The 12,640-nt window shown below is 34.4% G+C and overlaps 1 protein-coding gene across 7 annotated transcripts in view; it reads right to left on the bottom strand.

Annotated features, from left to right (window-relative positions):
* The window catches only part of RIN2 (Ras and Rab interactor 2), a 230,083-nt gene that overhangs the window by 182,136 nt on the left and 35,307 nt on the right, over window positions 1–12,640 (bottom strand). For 4 of the 7 annotated variants that reach the window (XM_074209355.1, XM_074209352.1, XM_074209354.1 and 1 more), the window contains one exon: window positions 332–468. The exons of the other annotated variants lie outside the window; for them this stretch is intronic. The gene's annotated coding sequence lies outside the window, so the exon portion shown is untranslated. The remainder of the gene's footprint in view (window positions 1–331; window positions 469–12,640) is intronic. 7 annotated transcript variants of the gene reach the window in all.

The following is a 12,640-nucleotide window of genomic DNA, read 5'->3' on the forward strand; positions in this document are numbered from 1 at the left end:
TCTCAGTAATAAATGAACCATAAAACTGTAATGTCTGAAAATATAAAATTAACACAGTCTTTGGGCAGACTGAGAAAAATGGCCCATGATAATAATGACTTCTGAGAACCCAAAGAAATCATGAATAAAATGACATATTACTATATCACTTACATATATATATATATATATATATATATATAATATCACTGTAGTCATATCACTTAAGTCATGTCACTTAACAGTCCTTATCATTTTCAAGACAGTTTAAACAAACAAGTAAATAACAACTAAAACAAAAATCAGTCTGGGGTCAAAGTTAATTTGATTTCATAATCTGTTCCTTACATACCTGTTCATTCCTGCATCTCTCTTCCTTGTTTGTGTTACTCACAATCCTGGATACCCTATCTTCTTCAGTGAGGGCTAAGAAGCCAGGGAAACTTTTTTTTATGTACAGGTTTCACCTTTTTTTTTGGTTTTTCCAGTCTGTAATACACAAAGTTAAGCATTTAATGCTTTGTGAGTCTTTGGAAAATACCACAAACAAAACACTTTTTTCTTCCCCACCTCTAGGGAAACATGTGAAATTATAATCAATAACAATTAATGACTAGTTTTTTTCTTGTAAATTCTGATAATCACCCTCCAAGCAAATGGGAAAAAAGTTCCTCCTTAAAGAGTTAGAATGTACTCGACAAAGTTGAAAAAACAAGTTCTAAAATGATTCTTTTTTTTTTTTAAAGGTTTTTGCAAGGCATTGGGATTAAGTGGCTTGCTCAAGGTCACACACCTAGGTAATTATTAAGTGTCTGAGGCTGGATTTTGAACTCAGGTACTCCTGACTCCAGGGCCTATTCCCTGACTATCCACTCAATATTCACTATCCAGTGACTATCCACTGCACCACCTAGCCGCTCCCAAAATGATTCTTTGTATCAGAGAAAGGACACAAAAAATGTTTTCCCTGCTCTCTTCTATTTAGGTTAAGAAGCTTTTCTGGGTTTTTCCTTTTTTTTCCTGCACTTTATGTTAGTTCTTATTTGTTTAAGGAAAAATCTATAGAAATGCAGCTAGACCCTGCAGACAGATATCCCATCCTATTCACCTTTTATTCCTAAATAACATTTTAACCATTTATTTTACTTTCTTTTTTCACCAGGGCTGCTAGCAAATGACTCATTTTAGTTTCTCCCTCTAATAAAAAAAAAAATCAAAAACTTCTAATGAAGGGGTTCTTAATCTGGGATCCATAGACTAGATTTATAAAAATATCATTATTTAATGATTGCATTGCAGTAAGATTAATCTTTTTTATTTCAACTATAGCACCTTATCCACCATACCACCTAGCTGTCCTATTTCTACTATTAGGGCCTAGTAAATAAGCAGGTAAAAAACATCAATGAGCAAAACTTCACAGAAAAGTCTTATGAATTATGACATAATTTCCCAAGGAATTTTGATTTATATACATCATCTTTGTGTTTACTTGATGTTTGGATGTACTGGAAATGAGCCAATGTCAATAGGGTATATCATGTACCTTCACATAGATCATGTTATTACTTTTGTTTGCAATATTTCAATTTTGGAAGTGGATCAATCTGTAGCATTTGATTAGTCATAAGAAACAAACATTCAGGGCAACAAGATGGTGTAGTGGATAAAGCACTAGGCTTAGCGTCAGGAGGACCTGAGTTCAAATTTGACTTCACACACTTGAAACTAGCTGTGTGACCTTGGGTAAGTCACATAACCCCAATGCCTTGCAAAAAAGAAAAGAAAGAAAGGGAAAAAAAGAAACAAACCTTCAAAGGTTAAGTATATAAAAGGTACGTAAGTATATAAAAGGAACTTAAATGTGTGGGAAACTATTAGCAGACATTAAATCATAGGATCATAAATCTTGAGCTGGAAGAGATCTTAAATATTTGCTAGTTCAGTTTTCTTATTTTACAGTTGAGAAATTAGAGCCCACAAAAGTTGTGACTTGTACAAGGTCATGTCACTTATATAATAAGTAGCAGTGCTAGAACTTGATCTCAGGGCTCCCCACTCCTGAGCAGCCAGGTGGCACAGTGGATGGTGGATAGAGTATCCAACCTGAAGTCAGGAAGACTCATAGTCTTGAGTTCAGATCTGGCCTCAAACATTACTAGTTGGTGACCCTGGGCAAGTCACTTTAACCCTGTTTGTAACAGTTTATTTATAAAATTTATAAAATGAGCTGAAGAAGGAAATTTCAAACCACTCCAAGTATCTTTACCAAGAAAAATCCCAAATGGGCTTACAAAGAACCAGATATGATTGGAAAAAACTGAACAATAAATCCTGATTCTAGATTCATCACTCTTTCCCCTGTACTATCTGCCTTCCTTTATGTTTTGAAGTCTTAGAAAATTCCAGAACTTTTTTAGAGTCAGTTTAGATTCAATTAAGAAAGACGTGGGCTTAAATCTTGCCTCTGATTCTCCATGATTTTGTGACCCTGTGCAAATCAATTATCCTCTAAATGCTCTCAGGCTACTAAACTCTAAAACTATAACCTGGAGAGCAGGAACAGATCAGCATTGGTGGAGGCAGTCTCCTCCACATCAGTAAAATACAGTTCTGGTAAAAAAAAATTTTCAAACAAATTTTTACTTGGGAATATGGAAGAAATAATTGACCCCCAACAGTATAAAGAAATATCACAACAGCTGATGTGCCACTGATCTATATAAGAAGCTAAATTAAAATGATTCTTGCCTTCTGATACTTAAAATAATGAAATGTTTTTAAGAAATATTCTCTAATTATAAGACTGGTATAGCCCCATTTAGGGCAATAAAATCACACCAATCTAAAGCTAGTCTTGGGGTGTTGCCCAAGGTTCAGATATATAATTGTCAACAGCTACACAGCTAGTAAATATCAGAAGAAAAGTCTGAACTCAGGGCTTCCAGGTGGCAACTCCAAAATTATATTAACATGACTCATGTCCGCTTATATAAATATCTTAAAACCAGACAGAAAAAAGACTTACTGCCTTGACTGATGTTATCTACAAGTTATGGTTCGACATCCGCTGCAATCTCTAACTTTTCTGTGGTACCAACGATCTAAAAACAACTTGTGTGCACAACAACCACTTCAATTCATTCTGTTTAAAACTAGTTGTTTTCCTTTAAAGAAGTTCTGTTGCTAAGAGCAATGCTTATTAGTTTTAGATTTCAATTGAGTTTCTCAACAAAACACAATTTCTCTGGGGAATGGGGAATGGATGCTTCCTGACCTTGAGAAGGTTAAATTATCAAATTTAGATCTAACTTCCCCAAGGGGGAAAAACTAAATCAGTATAATTACTTTGTCATAATTCATTAGAAGTTCCATTGCCTTGGCAACAATTATTCACTCAGCAAATATTTATTGAGCATGGACCATATGCAAAGTACCACTGGAGACACAAAGATGAATGAACTTGTAGGCCCATCAACCAGCCTGTGAGCCATGAAAAGAAAATTAGAAATGAAAACTTCTAAATAAAGACAAGCAAAAAAAAAGTTAAGAATTGCCAATTAACTTGGTGGTGTACTTTTGGATTAATTTAACAGTGACACTAGCTAGAAATCTGTTCTATTTAGATCCTTATTTGTATCTCTGTTACATTTACTATGTTATATTTGTCACAAGCAAAGATTTATTAGAGTATCCTTCATTTTCAAGAACTATGCGAAGGACTAAATTATAATTGGAATTCCACTACTGATAGAATTTGCTTTTATCCAAAGATTCTCACTTGAGATTTTTCAAAACAACTGACTTGATGGTCATCTCCATGTTGTCAATTAAGAGTGATAAGGGCAGCAGTGAATAGGATTATTATATTCCATTTGGTGCAAATTGATTTAGTTTAATAATTTGACAAACTCTTACTATTAAATACCCAGCAAAAAACTTCAAAGCTTTAAATTTATCACTACTAAATTTCATCTTAGTATTTTGACCTCAACATTCTAGGTCAAGTGTTATTTTACCTTTGGAACTCCTTTGGGAGTCTGGTGAAACCTATGGATCCCATCTCAGAATACTGTTTTTCAATACAAATAGTAAATAGCATTATAAAGGAAACAAATTGTATTGAAATGCAGTTAGGAATTTTTTTTTTTTAAATCAACTTAATGGACCACAGGTTTAGAATCCAGGTTCTGGTTCTTTTTTGGATTCTGAGTAACTCACTTTTTGGATTCTGAGTGTCATAAATTGCCTTCCCTCTAAGTTTTAAGTCATTGATAAACTCAATGTGGTATACCTTTGTCTGAAACATCTATTAAAAAAAGGTTGTCAAAAGGGCCAAAGGATTGATCACTGAATCACCAGAGACCTCCTTCCAAGTTTACATCAAATAATTAATGATTATTCTTTGAGTATAGTCATTGAATCATTTTTGGGACTCATCTAACTATGGTATATCAATATTGTTCCATCTTGTCCATAGAAAAGCATGATAAACTCTCAAAAATTTTGCTAAATGGAGTGGTCTTTTTTTGAAGGTCTGAGCATGGCAGGTTCACTATTGGGGACTGTTTACTAAATAACTCTTTTGATGATGTTCCCACTTGACGTTTCCCCTGGGAGTATAAGAAAGTATCCCAAGCACAGGTCTTCAATAAATAAGCAACAAATGAATCAATCAATTAAGGAATAACGAATGAATAAAAATGTTTAATATAGTCAATTAGCTTTTACTAAATGTCTATTCTACTTGGTGCTAGGAATATAAAACAAAAAGGAAAAGTAAATATATACAAAATACATGCAAAAAAAATACAAAGTGATTTCACAGGGGGAAGGGTACCACTGAGAAATCTGGAAAATGCCTCTTGTAGGATGCTCTAAAACTTTGAACCTCATCTTTCTCAAGGAAGGTAGGATTATTATTATTCAGTTGTTTTCAGTTGTATCTGACTCTTTGTGACCCCTTTTGGGTTTGCCATTTCCTTCTCCAACTCATTTTGCTGATGAGGAAACTGAGGCAAGCAGGGTTAAATGACTTACTCAAGGTCACATGGCTAGTATCTGAATTTCTCAGGCCAGGTTTGAACTCTTTCTGACTCTAAATCCAAAGCTCTATCCACTGTGCCACCTAGCTGCCCTAAAGTCAGGACACCTAGGTTCAAATTCTATCTCAGAAACATATCAGTTGGATGACCTTGAGCAAGTCATCCAGTCTGACTATGTCTCTGTCATCTTTAAAGAAGGGGTTGGACTCCATAAGTTAAGATCCCCTTTTTGCTCTAGATCTGTGATCTCATGTTTCCTCTGGGAAAGGTTTTGAAGGTTTTGTTCAGGACAAATATTTCATTTATTTTTAGCAATGAAGGTCAATCTCATCCTGAGCATTGCTCTGGCTTCTCAAATAATTCCTCTTGTGATTGACAACCAAAAACAGGCTACAAAGGAAGAAAAAGCCTAGAAAGGCAGAAAAAATTGCTTGTAATTGGGGAGGAAATATCAGAGTAAATGTGGTTGATTCAAGAAAACAAAAAAAGATCCTCCCAGAACACATATTGACTTAGAAGTCACAGTTGTTTATTGATACAGAGACAGATAAAGAGATTATTAATATCTTTGTGATCCAGGGACCTGGATAAGCCACTTAACTCTGTCTCCTTCTCCTCTTCTATAAAATGAGTTGAAGAAGGAAATAGCCAATCACTCCAAAATCTTTGCCGAGAAAACCCCAAAAGGGAGCCCATAGAGTAAGACAAGACTAAACAACAATGATTAATACATCTATACATTTAAATCAGTAAGGAACTACATTTTATTCTGGTTCAGGCTGTATTCAAAAGAGTGTTGTGCTCTCTTTGGGTTTGACATGTGAATTGTAGACAGCATTCTGTTCTTTCTTAGGTACTTGCCAAATGATCTAGGTCCTCAGGAAGCTTACAATTTTACCTGTAACCCAAGTATCAAGCAGAGTATCAATACTCTGGGAAGTCAAATCAGATTCCATTTCAGGAATTATCTTTCTATTAACCTTTCTATAATCATGATACAGCTTGTATTCCTTCCTATTCCCCTCATCTATCTTTTCACCTCTCATTTTCCCTCTCCCTCCTTCCCTCCTCTCTCTAGCATCTAGCATTAGTTCATTTTTTTTAGGATACTCAATTCACCTATAAGAAATCGAGCTTTCAATAAAATTTGAAAATTGAGTACATTTATTACAAACTATAAAAAAGTTATTTACCTGTGAGCCCACTAGCAAAGAAAAAAGATAGTTCCTTCCTCTCTTACCACAAGAGTTTTTCCCTGTCTCTGTATAGACAAATTTAAAATACCAACTGAGGAAATCCCAGTAGCTTGAGTGGAACTGGGAGCTGGGTGATGTCATTATTTGCATATGTTTCTGCTCTGATTCTGCATTCTCACATCTATATAGAACAACATACCAAAATTATTGTGGCTCTCAAACACTATTTGGTCCAGGTTCTCTCTGGCTCTGCTCTAACAGTCAGGGCCTTGATTGTTGCTACTACTATTGTAACAATATTTCTGATCAGAGTCTTCACTACTGAGTTGAAATGCCACCACCATGTTTGTGGTTCTCTCTCCCATCAAATCCCTGCTCTTCTTCAAACAACATCCTTATCTAGGATCCAGAAGAATTTAAGAAATTCTTTTTTTATTTTTATTTTTTGTAAGGCAATGGGGTTAAGTGGCTTGCCCAAGGCTACACAGCTAGGTAATCATTAAGTGTCTGAGGCTGGATTTGAGCTCAGGTACTCCTGACTCCAGGGCTGGTGCTCTATCCACTGCGCCACCTAGCCACCCCAAGAAATTCTTTAAGAAAGATTTTTCCATCTCAATAGTGTATGCTCCTTATATGTCCAAAATGAGAATTCCTAATAAATTCCCAAGAGTTTAAATGTGACCAGTGTGACTTTTTAAAAAATCATGATAGTGACTATTTTAGTGAACACTTTCTTTTATCTTTTAGAACCGTTGATAATTATAAAATATATTTCTAAATTTGATAGTATTTGTTATTGTTTTTGATTTGATTTATTCAAGTAAGTTAAAGTTGAAATAAAGAAACAGGACAAAGAAAGCACCCAATTCAAGCAAAAAAAAAAAATAACATTTCTGAACCAGATGGCCCATACCCACAAAATAAACAATGGAATATCCGTTTCCTACATCACTGCCAGTAACTATGTGACCTTCCAGACTTTGCATGAACCTTTGACTTATTGGGCATATGCTTATAGCAGCAAACTAATGTAACAATCACAAATGACAAGAAGTTAACAATATCTGCCACCCAGAAGTGATTTCTATAATAGATCACCAGAATCTACCTCTTCCAAAACCTGATTTTGAAGAATATTAGGATCTGTACCAACTAGGAGAAAATCTAGATTCCATGTATCTTGATCACATCTGCAAGATTTATTCTGGGCATCACAGTTTAAGAATGACATTGGTAACTAGTTAGGTAGCTAGAGAAGTTTATAAGGCTAGCAAAGTATCTGGAATGAAAATCACTTGAAGGAAGTGAGCATTTTTGCCTGGAAAAGAGAAGACTTAAGGGAAGTCATGATGCTTTTTTTCAAATATTTGAAGGAAATCTCATAAAAGGTTTGTTCCATGTGTCCCCAAAGGGCAGGAATAGAAGCAATAGAAAAAAAATGCTGCAAAGAAACAAAAAAATCCTAACAATTGGAGACCTATCTAAAGAATGGGATTCCTAGGGATGTGGTGGGTTCCTTTTCACTTGAAGTTTTTGTGCAAAGGTGGGATGCCTATTAAATTTTATAGGGAAAGGATTTTTTTGTTGGTTTGTTTTTTAAAGATATGGGCTCTACCACCTGGTCTCAGATTTTTTTCCATTTTAGAATTCACTTCAGGAATTCTAGAATTCTGTAATTCTGAAGTATATGTTCTTGGATAACAATGTTGAGTAGACTATAACTAAAGTAAAATAAAAATACACAAGGATAGAGAGTAATTGATCCTGAATGAGGAAAATAATGATGATGATGGTGGTAGTAGTAGTAGCAGTAGAAGTGGTGATAACAATGATGCTACTTCAATGGAGTCATGATCTCATCAACTGTGGTATTACTTCCAAAGATGCTGATAGCAACCTATTGTTACCTTTTGAATTTTTGGCTTATCTTACCAAATATCTAGGATATTTGGATACTTGGGCAGTATTTAGGCTATTCACCTTCTATAACAAATCCTTCCTGATCACCCTTAATGCTAATATTTTCCCTCTGAAGATTGTTTCTAGTTTATTCTACATATGAGTGTATACATAAATATGCATATATTGTGCACATTTTGTATATAGTTGTTTGCATTTGTCTTAGATACCCATTAGACTATGCACTTTCTGACAGCAGAAATAGCCTTTTAAAAAAATCTTTCCTTGTATTTCCAGCAATGAGCACAATGTCTGTCATGTGACTGGTGCTTAATAAATGTTTATTTACTGATGACTAATTTTTGATGAAGGAAAATATAACATGGAACTTTCTTCATTGATCTTTGGGTTGTCAATAATTTAATTTTTCAGCAACAATGATGTCATGAATAATGTTGCCAGGATGATACTTGTCTTTAAAAAGATGTGAAAAATCATTTGTGCCATATATTACAATCGATAGATAGGTATTAGAATGAACAGAGTGCTGGGTTAGAAGTGAGGAGTTAGACTCCTCTTTGAGTTCAAATCTGGTCATAGAGACTTACTAGCTGTGTGACCCAGGACAAGTCACTTGACTGCCTCAGTTACTCATCTGTAAAATGAGTTGGAGAAGAAAATGGCAAACCACTCCAGTATCCATGCCAAGAAAACCCCAAATGAAATCACAAAGAGTACTTTCAGAAATTATTTAAGGCTCAAAAGTCAGGTTCATTTGTAAAACTATTGTTATCTATGAGAACACTGAGGCACAGGCAAATTAAAAAGATATGTAAAAGATTTAAGGGTTTGTAATACTCAATTGAGTCAGTGGTAGGACCTGGTTTAGTAACTCAAAAGCTTTAAATTTTTCATTCTTCATTTGATGGCAAATTTTATTCAAAGATTTCAGCAAGCAGATGAGTAATGCTTCCTTTTGAGCAATAAGACAGTGGCGTTAGGTGCTTGTTATGGAGAGTAGATCAGAGGAGAAACAAGGAAAATGAAATCAGGGATTGTATATTAGGCCAATCCCAGTTGAAATGCATGGAAGACAGCCCCAAGAATTAATCTTGCCACTCTGGCACCCTTTCTTCAGTCAGATGCTTTTATACTTTGCAAAAGAGCTTGGGTGGTTTCTGTTTATGCCCAAGAAATTTAACAGCCATTGAGATTACTTCATTTTATTATTGCAAAGAATGCTAATTGGGCTTGTTTGCCCACAATGCAACAAATTTTGTGAGCTAGTCTAAGGGCCCCATTACTCCACCTTGGTAATGACTATACTGCCCTAGTTACTGTGTTGTTAACAGCCTTCAAAGACAAAATAAACATTCAACTGTCTCCAGTATCACGTCACATAATTTTCTTTTGCCAAAAAAAGGAGATATATAAATCTTTGCATATTAAAAAGATGTTGAGCACCAAAAGTAACCCAGGTCTGTTCCAACAAAAGTTACTCTGCCAGTTAAATTGAGAGTGAAACTCAGTTACCATTCTCTAAAAGGACATGCTCTAGTGTCTCATTTCTCAAATGAAAAACATTCTCCAGAGAGACTACACAAAAAAAAGACCTAGAGAGAAGAAATAGTAATAAAACTCTGAAATAAGGTTGAAAGTATATATTCAATAGATATTCAAATGAAGCATGGATTTTCAAGTTGGGAGGAGAAAATGTTTTTTCTTCTACCTTGATCAAGCCCTGATTTAATAGAAGTGTACACTCCTTACATCATGGCATCCTGGGTGATGCTTGTCTTTCTCTTCAGATCTTATAGAGGAGATATACCCTATATCTTGGTAGACAAAATGTAGCATTTGAGCTATGCTTTATGATTGAGTGATTCCCCAAATGCTTTTAAAAATATCTTTTGTAACCAGGAGAACATCGTACACATTAACAGCAATGTGTGATGATCAACTATGATACACTTAGCTCTTCTCAACAATACAGTGATTAAAGACAAAAGATGTGATGGAAAATGTCATTCACATCCAGAGAAAGAACTATAGAGTCTGAATGTAGAACAAAGTACACTATTTTCAATTTTTAAAATTGTTTTTTAATTTTTCCATCTCATATTTTTTCCCTTTTATTCTGATTCTTCTTTCACTAGATAACTAATATGGAAATGTGTATAACATGATTATACATGTATAACCTATATCAAATTACTTGGAGAGGGGGAAGGAAGGAAAAAAGTGGGGGGAGAAAAATATGGAACTAAAAATCTTATAAAAATAAATGTTGAAAACTATCTTTATATGTAATTTGGAAAATATATAAAAAACAAATGCTTCTTCATGACTCTGGTAAACAACACAAAGCTCATAAATGATCATTTTTATAAGAAACACAGAATGTACTCTTAGCAGTAGAGCAAAAGGAACCTAACAGGAAGACATGGATAAGACTTCAAACTTCAGTGTGTAAAGTCCAAAGAGGCAAGTCCAAAGTGGAAGATCATTTTCCTCTTCTTGGTTCCCCCCCACCCCAAGGATGTTCTATGACCTTGGCTTACTTTGTTGACCCTGAACTAGTAGATCTACTTCACTATCCTTGTTAGTAATTAAGTTTGTTGCTTATTCCACATGGATTTTGAGAATTTAACTTATCAATAATTGATGAAGACATAAAATGTATAAAATAGCAAAAATATCATCATAAAATGACAAACATAATGTCTTTTATTTTAATAGCATTCCTATGAGGAAGACAGACACAGATTTTAAAATTCACTGTGTACAGAAAAAGAAACCGAGGTGAACAGTGTTTCTCTATCCAACCCCCAACTCAGTTTCCAGGCCAGTCCTCAAAGCCTGGAATAGTTCTTAAGGAGAAGGGGGTCATCCATTCATACAACTGATAACCAAGAGCCAATTGCAGTGCAGGGAAGTTAACCTAGCTGAAGCAGCAGTAGATGGATGGGTACACACACACACACACACTCTCACAGTGACATGTTAGGCAAGTTAAATCACTATCACCATGTCATCTATCATTTCTCTCACCAAACCTGATAAAGAAAATCATCCCAGGACCCTGAACCCCAAAGCCCTAAGAATAGTAACAGCCCTGAGATCCACCAGCTCTATTTCTATCCCAGTTCCCAAATCCATCATTCAATATGGAAATGTGATCTGGCAACTGCTTCTGTAGTTGCCACAACCCCTGCCTTCTATGGGAAACTGGGAAAAGAAAATTCCTGTCATCAAAATATTTGGCATTGTCAAATGGTTCAAATGGATATGCTGTTATCAGTGGAAATAACATTAAAGATTCATCAACATCTGCTTTACTGACAAAAATATAAAAACCATGAGGCTTTTTCACTTTTCTCATAATTGATATCCCTGGTATTGTAGCCTCATATAAAAATATAAGCTTCTTGAGAGCAGAAACTGTATTTTTTTATATTTTATTCCCCACTACTTAGTATATATTAAATCCTTAATAAGTGCTTTCTCATTCATTAATTGATTCATTCATTCATTGGTTCATTCATTGAGGGATTAGTACAGGTCATATAAATCAGATATGACTCATAATAAGTATTTTGTTGATCCTATTAAATAATTTTTAAATTAAATATTCTCTAGTATAAATGCAAATGACCACAACACACATGAACTGCTACTTTATCAAAGTAGAAAGACTTTAAGTCCTTGATGTAGATTGTGATCCATTTCTCATTATTACTCACTGTCAATATATTTGATTTTGCCTAAAATATTAACATCATCCTGCTTCGTTAAAATAGCATGTCTTTTAGAAATATAGTGGTGGAAAATTCAATTTTATTTCTCTGCTGATGAAAGAAATACCATCTTATAAAATAAGTTCTCAGGTCCTCCATCAATCTGGGGGTGATTTGTTCTATAGCTTTGGTGAATAGCTTCATCCATGAATAATATGTTTAGAAATAGCTTTAGGCTACTCCAATTAATGTGATACATGGGCTATTCCTTTTTGCACAATCCTATATTTTAGAGAAGAAATTTTTCTTGGTGATAAAATAACTTGTACAACAGTTACATGAACCTGTGGTATGTGTATACATATAGATAAAAAAGGTCATGCTCTCACAGAGTATATACAGGGATATTCATTCAAGAGTTGCTTCTATTCTGGCTGAGTTAAGCAAGAATGAAAAAAGGAAATATATAATATCAAGAATAAAGATCAGGTTCTTTCACATCATGACTAATATGGAAATAGGTTTAACATGATTATACAGATTTAATCTATATCAGATTACTTGATGCTTTGGGGAAAGGGGAGAGAAGAGAGAGGAGGAAAAAATTTTACAAAAGTGAATGTTGAAAACTATTCCACAAATAAGTTTTAAAAATAAAATACTTTAAGAAAAAAGAATAAAGTTCATGCAGAGATATTAATTATATAGAGTTATACAGTCTAGTGGATAATCAGTGTATACTTAAGAGAGATTCCTTTTAAAAACTATGTTCCTTCAGAAATTC

The sequence above is a fragment of the Macrotis lagotis genome, chromosome 1 (assembly GCF_037893015.1).
Source record: "Macrotis lagotis isolate mMagLag1 chromosome 1, bilby.v1.9.chrom.fasta, whole genome shotgun sequence".
Classification (NCBI taxonomy): Eukaryota; Metazoa; Chordata; class Mammalia; order Peramelemorphia; family Peramelidae; genus Macrotis; species Macrotis lagotis.